Source organism: Lagenorhynchus albirostris, chromosome 2 (genome assembly GCF_949774975.1).
Source record: "Lagenorhynchus albirostris chromosome 2, mLagAlb1.1, whole genome shotgun sequence".
In the NCBI taxonomy this organism is placed as follows: Eukaryota; Metazoa; Chordata; class Mammalia; order Artiodactyla; family Delphinidae; genus Lagenorhynchus; species Lagenorhynchus albirostris.
Window position 1 is genome coordinate 168,072,673 of NC_083096.1, and position 10,677 is coordinate 168,083,349.

Consider the following 10,677-nt stretch of genomic DNA (forward strand, 5'->3'; position numbering starts at 1 on the left):
AAGGGCTGAGGTTTGAGACATTAGCATAGACAAAGGAACAAAAAAGACACCATTTTTTAAGCCTTCACATGTGTCTGGACACAGCAGTGTGCTCAGTCCTTCACACATGATAATTTCATTTAATGTTCACTTTATGAAGTCAGTGTTATTATTATCACCACTTTATAGATGAGGAAACACTCCGTTTGAATAAGTTCCCAGGTCACCCTTGTACTTTGCTCCTAGGGATATAACATGGTAGAAGCTAGTTTTGAAATTTGGCAGTTTCTCAAAAATAGAAAACTACCGTAGGACCCAGTAATTCCACTCCTAGGTGTCTGCTCAAGAGAAATGAAAACGTGTCCATGCAAAGACAAGACTTGCACATGAATGTTCATAGCAGCATAATTCATAATAGCCCAAATGGGAAATATCTAAATATCTATCAACCGGTGAAGAGAGAAACTATTTGATCTAGACAAAGGAATAGTATTCAGCCACAAAAAGGAATGAAGTACTGACGCAATATGGATGAGAGTGTCTTCAAAAACAATATGCTAAGTGAAAGAAGCTAGTCACAAAAGAGCACCTATTGTTAATTCCATTTGTATGAAATGTCCAGAATAGGCAAATCTATAGAGACAAAAAGTAAACTGGTGGTTGCCTGAGACTGGAGGTGGGAATGAGATGAACTGTAAATGGGCACGAGGGCTCTTCTGAATAGAAATGTAAAAATCCTCAACAAAATACTAGCAAACCAAATTTATCAACATATAAATAAGGATTATATACCATGGGATTTATCCCAGGAAGGCAAGGTTGGTTAAAAATCTGAAAATCAGTAATGGAATACACCATATCAATAGAATAAAGGTCGAAAATGATCATCTCCATAGATGCAGAAAAAAACATTTCACTAAATTCCACACCCCTTCATGATTTAAAAAAAAAAACAAAACTCAGCACACTAGGAATAGAAGGAAACTTTCTCAGTCTGATAAAAAGCATCTATGAAAAACTCACAGCTAGCACCAGACTTCATTGTGAAATACTGAATGCATTTTCCCATAGACCAGAAACAAGGCAAGGATGTCTACTCCCTCCATTTCTATTCAACATCGTACTGGAAGTTCTAGCCAGGACAATTAGGCAAGAAAATAAAAGGCACCCAGATTGGAAAGAAGAAAAACTAGTTTTATTTGCAGATAACATGATCTTGTGTATAGAAAATCCTAAGGAATCCATTAAAAAATATAAAACAAATAAATGAGTTCAGTAAGGTTGTAGGATACAAAATCAGCATACAAAAATAAGTTATATTTCTATACACTAGTAGTGTACAATGCAAAAAACAAAATTAAGAAAACAATTTCATTTAGAATAGCATCAAGAATAATGAAATACTTGGGAATAAATGTAACAAAAGCAGTACAAAACTTATGTTCTGAAAATTACAAAGCACTGTTGACAGAAATTAAAGAATATCTAAGTAAGTAAAAAGACATCTCATGTTAATGGATTGGAAGACAATATTGTTAAGATGGCAATATTCCCTAAATTGGTTTATAAATTCAACTCAGGCTCCATCAAAATTCTAGCTGGTTTCTTGGCAGAAATCAATAAGCTGATCCTAAAATGAACATGGAAATCCAAGGGACCCAGAACAGCCAAAACAATCTCAAAAAAGAAAAAACACAGCGTTGGAGGACTCACACTTCCCCATTTCAAGGCTTATTACAAAGCTACAGTAGTCAATACAAGCACGAGGATAGATAGATGAATGGAATAGAATTTAGTGTCCAGAAATAAGCTCTCACATTCACAGTCAATTGTTTTTGCCAAGGATGCCGAGACAACTCATTGGGGAAAGAGTAATTTTTTCAACAAATGGTTCTGGGACAACTGGATATCCATATGCAAAAGAATGAAGTTGAACCCCTAACACACACCATCTACAAAATTTAACTCAAAGACCTAAATATAAGGGCTAAAACTATAAAATGCCTAGAAAAAAGGCATAAATCTTCATGGCCTTGGATTAGGCAATAATTTCTTAGATATGACACCAGAAGCACAAGCAACAAAATAAAAAAAATAGACAAATGTGACTTTATCAAACTTAGAAGTTTTTTTTGTTGAAAAGGACATCATCAAGAAAGTGAAAAGACAACCTACAGGATGGGAGAAAATATTTGTAAATCATATATCTAATTAGGAACTTGTATCCAGAATATAGAATGAACTCTTACAACTTAATAATAAATATATATATCACCAAACTAAAAAACAAATGTACAAAGGATATGAATAGACTATTCTCCAAAGAAGATATACAAATGGCCATTAAGTGCATGAAAAGCTTCACAACATCATTAGCCACCCATCAGGGAGATGCACATCAAAACTAAGAGATACCTCATACCTACTAGGATGGCAATAATCTAAAAGACAGATAATAACGAAGCTCCAGTGAGGATGTGGAGAAATTGGAACTCTTATACACCGCTAGTGGGAACGTAAAATACGACAACCACTTTGGGAAAAAGTTTGGCAGTTCCTCAAAAGTTTAAACATAAAACCACGATGCAACCGAAGTAATTCCACCCCATATATACCCAAGAGAATTGAAAACATAGTCACACAAAAACTTGTGCACACATGTTCATTGCAGCATTATTCATAATAATCCAAGAGTGGAACAACTCAAATGTCTATCAATTGATGAATGGATAAATAAAATAGAGTATATTCATATAGTAATGGAACATTATTTAGCAAATAAAAAGACATGAACTACTGCTATATGCTACAACATGAATGAACCTTGAAAACATGCTAAATGAAAGAAGCCAGACACAAATGACAGCATAGGATATTATTTCATTTATATGAAATATCCAGAGTAGGCCTATCTAGAGACTGAAAGTAGATGCGTGGTTGCTTAAGGCTTTGGAGGAAGGAGGAAGAGGAATGACTGCTAATGTACAGGGATTTATTGAGAGGGGGCAATGGAAATATTCGAAAATCGGTGTGGTGACGATTGCACAACTCCATGAATGCCCTAAAACCCGCTGAATTGTATACTTTAAGTAGTTGAATTGTATGGTATATGAATTATATCTCAACAAAGCTATTGTTTTACAAGTGGACATAGGGACATGAAAATTTATGGTAATAGTTGTAGTTACTTGATACAATTTCTAGATATCAATGCACTGTACACCCGAAATAGGTGAAATTTAGATTATGTAAAATATACCTCAATAGGGCTTCCCTGGTGGCGCAGTGGTTGAGAGTCCGCCTGCCGATGCAGGGGACGCGGGTTCGTGCCCTGGTCCAGGAGGATCCCGCATGCCGCAGAGCGGCTGGGCCCGTGAGCCACGGCCGCTGAGCCTGCGCGTCCGGAGCCGGTGCTCCGCAACGGGAGAGGCCACAGCGGTGAGCGGCCCGCGTACCGCAAAATAAATAAATAAATAAATAAATAAACAAACCTCAATAAAGTTGTTTTTAAAAAAAAGAGTTCCCAGATAACACAGCCAATGAGAGGCAGAGCTGAAAATGTATGTGAAAAGGAAAATTTTCTAGAAAATAATAAATTTACCCAAACTGGCTCAAGAAGAAATTCAAATCGTTAACTAGCTTGAATGGGCATTCAGGAGTTTCTGACTCCAAATGATACCAGAGCCAGATGGAGTTTACAAGTTTTTAAACCTTAATCTTGAATTTATACATTTTTCAGAGAATGAGAAACAAAAGTCATTTAATGTGTTTCATGAGGCTAGGATAACCTGGATCCCCAAGCCAGACAAGGACAATGCAAGAAAAGAAAATGCCAGAGGAATTCTCTCAAACGTGGAGACACAAATCCTAAATACATATTAACCTGTTAAATATAGCCTTGTAAAATAAAAATAAATCACAGCCAACTTGGATTGACCCTAGGCATGCAAACATGTTGTCAGCACATTTGCTGCAAAACTCCAAGCTTTTCTTATGTGTAGAATATGAGCTAGAAATGCTACTTTTTTGGGAAGTTTTCCTAGGAATCTGTTCCTCATTTGTTTATTCAGCAAACATATTTAGGTGTCTATTAAGTGCTGGGTGCTGTTCTGACACCACGCATAACACAAACTCCTGCCCTCAAAAATGGAAAGAAAGCAATCTATGCAATCCCCATGTTAACAAACTAAAGGAAAAACCCATGTAATCATCTCCATAGATACAGGAAAAACACTGGAAAAATTCAACACTCATTTATGGTTTTTAGAAACCCGATAGGTAAATCAGAATACACAGTAATTACTATTCCACAGCAAATATCATACTTAAGAGTAAAACCTTAGAAACAAGACCAGGACACCTACAACTCAACATCATCCTGGTGATCCTGGACAAAGCAATAGGACAAGAGGAAGAGAAAAGCTCAGATCTGACGGCTCAAAACCCATGCAATTAACTACAGTGTGCTCTGCCAGGGTGCCAGGGTAGGGTCATAACTACTGCTACTTCTTTGTCAAGAGTGTTGACCTGCTTTAGGAGCTGGCTTCCTCTTTCCATGAATGGACAAGGCCTGGCAGGTGTGCGTCTGCACACAGAACTCTTAAGGCGCCTGAAGTTCTAGATTAGAGCAGGGATAGAAGCCCAGACCTCTCAGGGGGTTGTAAAGGAGAATTTCTGATGGGGCTTAGCAGTATGACAATACTAGTTTGTTATGTATATTCATATATTTCATTTGCCTCTTGATCCTTCCATCAATCCTGGGAGAGAGGACAGGTAATAAAACTGAAATTTGGAAAGTTTAAGATACTAAGAACCACAAAAAGAACTGGAAGGGATTTTCACTTATTTGTTTTACAAACATTTTTTGAGCACCTACTATGTACCTGCATCTGCTAGATGCTAGGGAAACCATGGCCCCTGCTGCCTTCATGGAGCTTACAGCCTATTCTAATTCAAATCACATATTTTACAGGTTGGTACATCCATTTAAAGAAACACTTCTGAGCCTCTATGTTCTAGGCCAGTGGATCACAAACTTTAGCACACATCATAATCGCCTGGAGGGCTAATTAAAGCACAAATTACTGGGCCCCGTCTCCAGAGTTTCTGAGTCAGTAGGTCAGGGGTGGGACCTAAAAATGTGCATTTCTGACAAGCTCCAAGGTAATGCTGAGGCTGCTGGTCAGGGGGGACCCTACTTTGAGAACCATTGCACTAGTAACGTGCCCACACTGGGTTTCAGGCATTACACAATATAAAAAAGAAAGAAAACTTCCTACCCCTGAGAAGCTTACAGTTCCATGGGGTTTGTTTGTTTGTTTACTCCTAATTTATCCCTCCCCACCTCCCTTTCCCCTTTGGTAACCGTAAGTTTGTTTTCTATATCTGTGAGCCTGTTTCTCTTTTGTATATAGATTCATTTGTACTATTTTTTAGATTCCACATATAAGTGATATCATATAATTGTCTTTGTCTGACACCTCACGAAGTATTATATTCTCTAGGTCCATCCATGTTGCTGCAAATGGCAATATTTCATTCTTTCTTATGGCCGAGTAATATTCCATTGTGCATATATACCACATCTTCTTAAACCAATCATCTGTTGATGGGCACTTGGGTTGTTTCCATGTCTTGGCTATTGTGAATAGTGCTGCTATGAACATTGGGGTGCATGTATCTTTTTGAATTAGAGTTTTCATCTTTTCCAGATATATACCCAGGAATGGGATTGCTGGATCATATGGTAGCACTATTTTTAGTTTTTTAAGGAACCTCCACACTGTTCTACATTGTGGCTTTACCAAGTTACATTCCCACCAACAGTGTAGGAGGGTTTCCTTTTCTCCACACCCTCTCCGGCATTTATTATTTGTAGACTTTTTGATGATGACCATTCTGACCAGTGTGAGGTGATATCTCATTGTGGTTTTGATTTGCATTTCTCTAATTAGTGATGTTGAGCATCTTTTCATGTGCCTGATGGCCATCTGTATGTCTTCTTTGGAGAAAAGTCTATTTAGGTCTTCTGCCCGTTTTTAAAATTGGGTTGTTTTGGGGTTTTTTTATATTGAGTTGTATGAGCTGTTTGTATATTTTGGATATTAACCCCTTGTCAGTCACATCTTTTGCAAATATTTTCTCCCATTGCATAGGTTGTCTTTTTGTTTTGTTGATAGTTTCCTTTGCTGTGCAAAAGTTTTAAAGTTTGATCAGGTTCCATTTGTTTGTTTTTGCTTTTATTTATTTTGCCTTGGGAGACTGATGTAAGAAAATATTGCTATGACTTATGTCCGAGAATGTTTGCCTATGTTCTCTTCTAGGAGTTTTATTGTATCATTGTCTCTCTCTCTCTCTCTCTCTCTCTCTCTCTCTCTCTCTCTCTATATATATATATATATATATATATATATATATATACTTTTTTTTTTTTTTTGGCTGCGTCGGGTCTTAGTTGCAGCATGCGGGATCTTCACTGAGGCATGCAGGATCTGTCATTGCAGAGCGTGTGCTCTTCGTTGCAGCAAGTGGGCTTCTCTCTAGTTGTGGCGTGAGGGGTTTTTTCTCTCTCTAGTTGTGGTGTGTGGGTCCAGAGTGTATGGGCTCTGTAGGGTGCAACACGCGGGCTCTCTTGTTGAGGCACGTGAGCTCAGTAGTTGTGACGTGCGGGCTTATTTGCCCCACGGCATGTGGGATCTTAGTTCCCTGACCAGGGATTGAACCAGCGTCCCCTGCATTGGAAGGTGGATTCTTTACCACTGGACCACCAAGGAAGTCCCATATTTGTCTTTAAACCATTTTGAGTTTATTTTTGTATATCGTGTGAGGGAGTATTCTAATTTCATTGATTTACATGTAGCTGTCCAGCTTTCCCAACACCACTTGCTGAAGAGACTGTCTTTTCTCCATTGTATATTTTTGCCTCCTCTGTTGTAGATTAATTGATCATAGGTGTATGGGTTTATTTCTGGCCTCTCTATTCTGTTCCAATGATCTATATGTCTGTTTTTGTGCCAATACCATGCTGGTTTATTTTGTTTGTTTGTTTTTAAGTATAGCTGATTTACAGTGTTGTGTTAGTTTCAGGTGTACAAAAAAGTGATTCAGTTATGTGTATATATTGAGCATCTTTTCGTGTAGCTTTTGGCCATAATACCAAGCTGTTTTGATTACTGTAGCTTTGTAGTACAGTCTGAAGTCTGGAAGGGTTATGCCTCCAGCTTTGTTCTTTTTCCTCAGGATTGCTTTGGCAATTCTGGGTCCTTTGTGGTTCCATATAAATTTTAGGATTATTTGTTCTAGTTCTGTGAAAAATGTCATAGGTATTTTGATAGAGATTGCATTAAATCTGTAGATTGCTCTGGGTAGTATTAATATTTATCAATATTAATTCTTCCAACACAAGAGCATGGGATATCTTTCCACTTCTTTGAATCATCTTCAATATCCCTTATCAATGTTTTATAGTTTTCACAACTCCATGGGTTTTAAAAGGCATTCACTCACTCACTCATTCATTTGTTCATCAAACCAGGGCTTTGCATTCATAATATTGTGTCGTTTTCAGGAAAACCCTATGTGCTGAATATTGTTATTAGCCCCATTTTACAAATGAGGAAACTGAGACTAGGAGAGGTTAGTTAGGTAATGTGCACACAGTTACACAGTAAGTGACAGAACCCAGGCTGCAGGTCCCCAAGAATCCTTACTCTTAACCTCCAGTTAAACTGCACATAAGTAATTTAATGGGTGTTCTAAATGCTACCATTAAGGAGGCAATAGAGTGTTTTGGGAACCTAGATGGACCCCATCTATGGAAGAATGAACTCAGAGAGGGCATGGTGGGATGGACCTGAACAGGACATTTGCTAAAGCAAAGAGGGGGAAAAGGCTGCACAGCAAGCAGAAGGAACCACTTTGGAAAAGGCCAGGTGTCCCCATGGTTAGGGTATAAAGAATAGAATGTCCCAGTAAATGCCAATTCACTGGTCTCAGGCTCATGCCAATCCTCAAGTGACCACAGAGGAGAGTGACCAGCAGGATGCTCATCTGTTGGCCAGTGGCTGTGTTGACCCAATCAAGGCCACATACCCTCCTTGTGTACGCGTGTGCAGATGTGTTTGTGTGTGTGTGTGTTCCTTCAAAGGAATCACAGATCACCAGGCAGGTTATTTTCCCAGCATGGGGACGACTGCCCTCTGGTGGCCACTCTGCCCAAAGCCGAAATTGGGAAAACAACTCTCCCTATAGAGACCATTCAGGACCGGTTTTGTTTTATCTCCCCAAAACCTTAAAGAATAGGTATTATTATCCCCAGTGAGGCTCAGGAAGATGAAGTTACTTGCCTGAGGTCACACAGCTAGATGTAGTAGACAGGATTGTGACTAGGGTGAGGCAAGGGAGAAAATGGGATGGGACTGGAATCTGGTCAACTGAACTCCAAGACTCATGGTCTTAACCATCATGTGCCCAGTCTCCTGACTGGCATTGTGGGGATTGCATTCTGACCTTGGACGTTTCCTTTGTGTGTACAATGCTAGATGCTGGGGAAACAGACACAGCCCTTTGCCCATGAAGATCAAGACTTGTGTCCGACAAATGTAAGTCGGGAGAAGATGCTCTGCTCCAGGAGCCGCAAAAGAAGCACGGGTGTGTGTGTGTGTGTGTGTGTGTGTGTGTGTGTGTGTGTGTGTGTGTGTGTGTGTGTGTGTGTGTGTGTGTTTGGCATCCTAAGGGAACAGGTCCTCAGGGAAACTTGAAGGCAGTGTCCCAGCCACAAGGAGTCTTCTTCTCCAGGCAGAGCATCCCCTGAACCAAGCCAGTAGGCACCAGGCTGGCTCCTTGGAGGTGCTGGGGAAGCATTTGTTGGATAAATGCCCATAAACTTAGAACACAGTTGATCTGCAGTCTGTTGTGACGATACACATGATTGTTATCGTACTGTGTGGTCACCAGTCATGGAAGGAAAATGCTCCCCAGTGTGAAGGTAATTAGGATTCCTTTGACTCAGACATAGGCAACTTGGCTATTTTAGCTCTTCTCATTTTGCCAACATTTTTCATCAGGGTCCAAGTCAGTAGTCTTCCCTAAAACCAACTCACAAGTTTTTATTGAACACCCACTAGGAAGCCAAAATACAGGGAGAGGGCAATTATAGACATAGAGCTCTATGCCATTTACTCAGTACCAGAAAGGTGCATAGCACTGTCCTAAGCCTGTTACTCCTTACATCAACCCAACGGGGTAGGGAGGGAATCCAAATGCAGGGAATCCTTTTAGAGATGAGCGAGCAGCTCGGAGAGAGCGAGGGATGTATCCAAAGTCGTGCAATGAAAGGCAGAGCTGAGATCCAATTCTAGCCTCATGCCATCACCTCAACTTCCATGCTTGTGGCTCTTGAAGCGTGTTCCCCAGACCAACAGCATCAGGGTCACCTGGGCACTTGTTAGAAATTCAGAGTTCCAGGTCCCACTGAAGATCTGCTGAATGTGAAATTCTGGATGTTGGGCCCTGAAGCCTGTATTTTAACAAGCCCTCCAGGTGATTCTGATGCACACTCAAGTGTGAGAACCACAGACGGTTGCTACAGTAGTCTCTGTACTTCAGCTGCCCATAGTCAGATGGGGACCAACCCAAACCGGGACAAACACAAATAACTCCAGTCCAGACATTCTGTAATAGTGTCAGAGGAGGGAGAGTCGTTCTGGGGGTTCTGAAAAGGTTTCACGGAAAAGATGAGATTTGAACTTGGCGATGATGAATGGAAGGACTTGAATGATCATAACTGGAAGAAAAGGCCTTTCAGGTAGAGCAGAGGCAAGGAGACCAGAAAGTGCCCGTTCATAAATGGGATGGAGGCCAGTTCATGAAAGGCCTTGCCTGCCAGGCTGAGAAGTCTGGCCCTTTTCCTGGAGGCAGTGGGAGCCATATCGGTTTTTGAGCACAGGTGTGCTCATGGCTCAAAGTCCCAGTATGTCATTGCCCAACAACACTGTTTTCTTACTTACCACTGTGGTAGACAGAGTAATGGCCTTCCAAAGGTCCATGCCCTAATCCTCAGAGCCTATGAATATGTTATATTACATAGCAAGGGGAAGTTATAATCGCAGATGGAATTAAGGTTGCTAATCAGCTGACCTTGGGATGGAGAGAGTATCCTGGATAATCTAGGTGGGCCCAATGGAATCACAAGATTCGTTATATGTGAAAAAGGAAGGAGAGTCAGTGTCAGAGTCAGTGAGAGACTTCAAAGTGCTAAACTGCTGGCTTTGAAGATGGAGGAAGGGGCCACGACCAGGAATGTAGACAGCCTCTAGAAGCTGGAAAAGCAAGGAAATGGATTTTTCCCTAGAGCTTCCAGAAGGAACACAGTCCATTCAACATCTTGATTGTAGCCCAGTAATCCATTTCAGACTTCCAACCTCCAGAGCTATAAGATAGACCTCCAAAAAATTGTAAGGCGTTTTCTTTTCTTCAACCGGAGGTGAATGAAGAGAGCAGCGACTGCTTTCTGAGTGCTTACAGCATTGTGTACTTTATGAGCATATGTTCTCCTTTAATCCTCACAACAACCCCATGAGACAGGCACTATTCTCTCCATTTTCCATTGGAGAAATGGAGCCTTGCCCACGTTAATAAGGAGCACAGCCAGGATGGAAACGCAGGCCTGTCTCCAAAGGTTGTCCCCACTAGGCTTAG